This window comes from Leucopleurus acutus (assembly GCF_964270905.1).
Source record: "Leucopleurus acutus genome assembly, chromosome: 14".
In the NCBI taxonomy this organism is placed as follows: Eukaryota; Metazoa; Chordata; class Mammalia; order Artiodactyla; family Delphinidae; genus Leucopleurus; species Leucopleurus acutus.
Window position 1 is genome coordinate 24532100 of NC_139156.1, and position 6078 is coordinate 24538177.

Genomic DNA, 6078 nt, shown 5'->3' on the forward strand with positions numbered 1-6078 from the left:
AATGCCCAGAAACACACACACACACACACACACACACACACACACACACCTTTGAGAGATTTTCTAAACCTCTGAGTATAATCCAAATATTCCACAGCTTTGGAAGTATACACCCAGATTTAGCAAAGGCTACCCCTGCTAACAGACATCCTTGCTTCCCAGGCCCCCAGTCTTGTGCTGCCAGGAGAGGGGTGCCACGCTCAGACTCCCCTGCGCCGGCAGCACAGAGCCTGCCTCAGTTGCTTTTTCCTCCTTGGCTGACGGGCCTGTGAATGGCTCTCTCCTGCTTGCTCTCCGCCAGGGAGCTGACCGTTGCTGTTCAACCACACCCTCTGAGGAAGGCTGTCTGCTACTAAGTGGGCTGGGGACTCTTGCTGTCTGCGAGGGGATTCTTGGTTGTGGTGGATCTTTGGGAAGAAATGACAGGGCAACGTATCCTACAGTTCTTGTCGGGAGCATGTGTGTAATCATCCTTTCCATGAGCAGCACAGTTCCGGGTGGTTTTGTGTTCCATGCAGCATCCAAGCTGCCTGGTATCTGGGCAGGCCTGCAGGCATTTCAAATCCCTAACACTTTAACCCTCGTAAGATAATAACATCCTCTGAGAGGGCAGAGAAGCTGAATTCTTTTTTTTTGCAGTACGCGGGCCTCTCACTGTTGTGGCCTCTCCCGTTGCGGAGCACAGGCTCCGGATGCGCTGGCTCAGCGGCCATGGCTCATGGGCCAAGCCGCTCCGCGGCATGTGGGATCTTCCCGGACCGGGGCATGAACCCGTGTCCCCTGCATCGGCAGGTGGACTCTCAACCACTGCGCCACCAGGGAAGCCCCGTGAGAAGCTGAATTCTGAGTACTCCTCCATAACACAGGAGAGGGTATTTATTTTACCATCATCAGCAACATGGCAAGATTCCAAGATTCACAATATTAAACTAGGCTTGGGATGCATGGAATGGGGGTGGGGGAAGGAATAATAGTCCCAGCTTCAAAGGGTTCACAGGTCATTTGAGTCTAAACCTGCACACATGAAGCAACCAGAAAACAACTCCAAACCATGCATCAAGCTGTGTGCAACGCAGGGCATCTTGTTCCACAAAGCGTTGGGAGAATGAATGCAGAGTTCATGTCTAATCATCCTCAGAAGCGTTGCCATGATTATAGTGTTGCTGGCCACTCACTGAGCATTTCCCTGGAAGGTGCTAAGTCCTTACATGGATGACCCCATTACTTTTCAACGACCCTATGAAACAGGTTCTTAGTCGTTCCATGTTACAGATAAGAAACTAAGGCTCAGAGTGATTAAGCATCTTGCCCATGGAATTTAATGAGCGGCAGAGCTAGAATCTGAACTTGGTACACCTGATCACACAGCCCTCTTCTTATCCTCTATGGTACACCACCTCTTTGCCCAAAGAAAAATTCTTATCTGAATTTTGCAAGAGAAAAAGCTGGTTGAAGAAAAACACGAGGAGGCTGCTCTGAGGAAGATTCGAGAGTGGAGGAAACAGCACTTGCAAAGGCTCAAGAGCTCTGGCACAAGCCATATGTGAGCAAAATGTTTGCAAAGACCAAATGCCCAGGCCTCCAGGGATTCACAGGGGTGGATGAATGGGAAATGGGGCTCCTGGGTGGACCCAGTGCTCAGTGTGTGTGTAAGGCGGGGAAGGGGCTGGAGGCTAATCAGTGAGAAGCTCCTCGGGCTGGATATCTAATTGTCTGTGTAGACTTTTGATAATAAATGGAACCAGGCTGACATAAACCACAGGGGAGCCTAAGGCAGAGCAGCAATGTCTCCCCTCCATCAAGATGATCATTGACTTTGACAAAGGAAATGTGGACCAGGTGGGATGTGAGGTAAGAAGTTACGGGAGAGACACCCCACCACAGCCCTCACCACCAAAGCTCCGAGGAGCAATGTGGAGGTACCCAAGGGCAGTTCCTGCAGCAGTGAAGATGCTCCACCTTGGACCTGACCATTTGTTGATAGGTTTAATCCACTCTAACACAGCCACTCTGCTGTCTGAGATCAGAGAAGTTTACAGCTAGAAGGAAACTCAAGTACCATTTACTCAGCATCCCCAGCACCCATCACAACCACTGCCAGCTGTCCTGGCCATCCCAACCCACCCACACTGTGCCAGGATGTAACTGGGCTCAGCCCAGATGCGCTCCAGTCCAGAACCACCAAGGAAAGGAGTCCACACGACTGCCTCTAGTCATCAGTTCTGATGTTATCATCATCTATGACGAGGAGGCTCTATCAATGCTGTGGTTTAAACCGTCTTTCTCTTTTTCTAATAGAGGACAGATTTCACCTTAAATCCATAGTTGAACATGCTTTTATAAGATATTCTCCAAGGGCTTCCCTGGTGGCGCAGTGGTTGAGAATCCTCCTGCCAATGCAGGGGACATGGGTTCGAGCCCTGGTCCGGGAAGATCCCACATGCCACGGAGCAACTAAGCCCATGCGCCACAACTACTGAGCCCATGTGCCGCAACTACTGAAGTGTGCCCTAGAGCCCATGCTCTGCAACAAGAGAAGCCACCGCAATGAGGAGCCCGTGCACCCCAAAGAAGAGTAGCCCCTGCTCGCCGCAACTAGAGAAAGCCCGCGCGCAGCAACGAAGACCCGACTCAGCCAAAAATAAATAAATTTTAAAAAATAAAAATAAATAAAAAAAAAAAGACTTGGCCATCCAGGACCTTTTAAAAAAAAAAAAAGATATTCTCCAATTGTTGAAAGTGGTTATCTCTGAGATATGGGATGATGGAAGACCTCCTGTTTCTCTTTCATTGATTTTTTGTTAACCCTGATGTAATTTTTTTAAACACCCACACATAAAAGAAGTAGTTGTTTTGAAAGTTCCTCATGGAGCCTTACTTAATTTCCTCTTTTCTCCAGGCTAAATGCTTCTAGTTTCATCCAGAGGTTGACAATTCAAATTCCTCTGTGGCTGACAGGTGACATAAAGGAAAGATAAGGAAGTAGTGTAAGGCAGTGCAGGTGACGCTTGCCAACTGCACAGAGCACGCCTGGCTGAAAGGCTTTCAAATCCCAAATTGGGCTGTGGGCCGCCAGCCTGCAAACTTTCCACGAACACTCTTCTCCATCCTTTATTTCCTGGTTCTCCAAGCTTTCTGAATTAGCATGTGGAGCCCCAGAAGAGAACATCTTTGGTTCTGGCCATCCAGAAACAGGCCTTTATTTGTTGAGTCAACAGCAGTCTCAGTCCCATGCCAAACACTGGCCAGCACACAGGATTTACATCTGCAAAGATGATCAATCCCTGAGTCCCAGGAGAGGCCACAGAAGCCAAGCAAGGATCCTAGGGAAATGTGACTTGCAGACCTCATTCTTTGTTGGCTCGGGTGCCATGGCAACAGAGCGCCCCATCCTGAGTAGATGGTACAGAGACTGCCCCACCAAGTGGCGCCTGTTCTGGCAGACCCTCTACTTCCCCAGGCAGGCTTGCTCTGTCCAACTGGCATGGAGTCACACTGGTAAGTATTTACATGAGTCAAAATCCACCCAGAGGCAGCAGATGGCCAGGCCAGGCCAGGCTGAGACATGAGGAGAGAGGGGCTGGTTTGGGCTGAGTCAGAGGCAGGAGCAGCAGACAGCTCTTCCACGGGCGCTGACAAGTCCAAACATCACTCCTGCCGCTGCCTGGTCTCAGCATGGCTGGAGGCTGGGAAAAGGTCCCGCGTGAACAGAGCAAATGATCACAGGCTGATCCTGAGACCCTGAGAGAAAATGGCATTGTACAGAGCTGTCCCACTCCTAAGGCACCTGCTGGCACACCTGGCCATCTTTGGGGCTCCTTATCGTCTTCAGTGGTGGGCATTGTTGGACGGAGCCAGCCGAGGTGCCACATCCAGCCAAGAGAAGCATTCCCATAAACTGGTGCAGCCACTGTGGAGAGCAAACGGAGGTTCCTTCAAAAACTAAAAACAGGGGCTTCCCTGGTGGCACAGTGGTGGAGAATCCGCCTGCCAATGCAGGGGACACGGGTTCGAGCCCTGGTCCGGGAAGATCCCACATGCCACGGAGCAACTAAGCCCATGCGCCACAACTATTGAGCCTGTGCTCTAGAGCCCATGAGACACAACTACTGAGCCCATGTGCCACAAGTACTGAAGCCTGCGCGCCTAGAGCCCGTGCTCTGCTACAAGAGAAGCCACGACAATGAGAAGCCTGTGCACTGCAACGAAGAGTAGCCCCCACTCGCCACAAATAGAGGAAGCCCGCACGCAGCAACAAAGACCCAACACAGCCAAAAATAAATAAATTAAATAAATTTAAAAAAAAATTGAGTCACCATATGATCCAGCAACCCCACTCCTGAGCATTTATCTTGGAAAAACAAAAACTCTAATTTGAAATGATACATGCACCCCAATGTTCAGAGCAGCACTATTTATAATAGCCAAGACATGGAAGCAACCTAAGTGTCCATCAACAGAGGAATGGATAAAGAAGATACACACACACACACACACACACACACACACACACACACACACACAGGAATATTACTCAGCCATAAAAAAGAATGAAATATTGCCATTTGCAGCAACATGGATGGACCTACAGATTATCATACTAAGTGAAGTCAGACAAAGATAAATATCATATGATACCACTTATATGTAGAATCTAAAAATATGGTACAAATGAACTTAATTACAAAACAGAAACAGACTCACAGACATAGAAAACAAACTTATGGTTACCAAAGGGGAAAGTGGGGAGGAGGGATAAATTAGGAGTTTGGGATTAACAGACACTACTCTATATAAAAGAGATAACCAACAAGGACCTACCATACAGCACAGGGAACTGTATTCAATATCTTATAATAACTTACAAAGGAAAAGAATCTGAAAAAGGATATACATGTATATTTATAAAACAGAATCAATTTGCTCTACACTTGAAACTAACACAATACTGTACATCAACTATACTTCAAGAAAAACAAAAAGCTCCTGAAACTAATAAACAACTATAGCAAGGTTGCAGGATACAAGGTTAATGTACAAAGCCAATTGTTTTCCTACATATTATCAAGGACTAATTGGATTTTGATCTTAAAAGCGAAACATCATTTATTTTGGCACAAATCAAGGCAGGGGGCGTGGAAAATTAAAAAAAAACAGACAAAAAAAACCCACAAACAGACTCACAGACGTAGAAAACAAACTTATGGTTACCAAAGGGGAAAGGAGGAGTTTGGGATTAACAGATACACACTACTCTATATAAAACTGATAAACAACAAGAAGCTACTGTATAGAACAGAGAAGTATATTTAATATCTTGTAATAAACTATAATGGAAAAGTATCTGAAAAAGAATATATACATGTAGAACTGAATCACTTTGCTGTACACCTGAAATGAACACAACACTGTAAACCAACTATACTTCAATTAAAAATAATTTTTTAAAAAAGAGAAGCATTCCCACTGCAAGACAAGCAGCTCCAAAAGCTCTACGTTTAAAATCTCAACCAAGATGAGTGGAGAGATCAGGGGCTCCTGTGTCTTTGTCATCTTTATCACCCACACAGCCCAGGCTTGGTACACAACAGGCAACCAGAGGCATGTGTTGTGATGAATTGAAAGCATCTGTGACGCAAATCCAACAGAGTGACCTTTACCTCTGACTGGGTTTGGGATGTGTGTCCTTTTTTAAGGCAGGATGTTGGCTATAGAACATTTTGTGAGCCATCCTGAGCCCTGACAGCACCGGTGATATTCTGACGTCGGTAGTCCAGGGTGATAATGGGTGTTTAATTTCCTGCTTTGGAATTCTTTCAGTCACAGGACCCTCGGTGCCTCCCGGGCCCACAGCCAAAGTTTGAGGGAGAATGAAACTCGTGCACACCCACAGGGACTGCAGCTTTCATTTGCCAAAGGGAGAGTATTTGGACTGCAAGCATTTTCTTCCCAGGAAGTTGTGGAGGGTGTGCCATCAGTAGTGACAAGCACCAGTGATGGGGCGGCCTTGAACCTCAACATCAACACCAACAACCTGGAGGTCAAACCGGGTCGATAACCATGGAACTGGGAGGCACA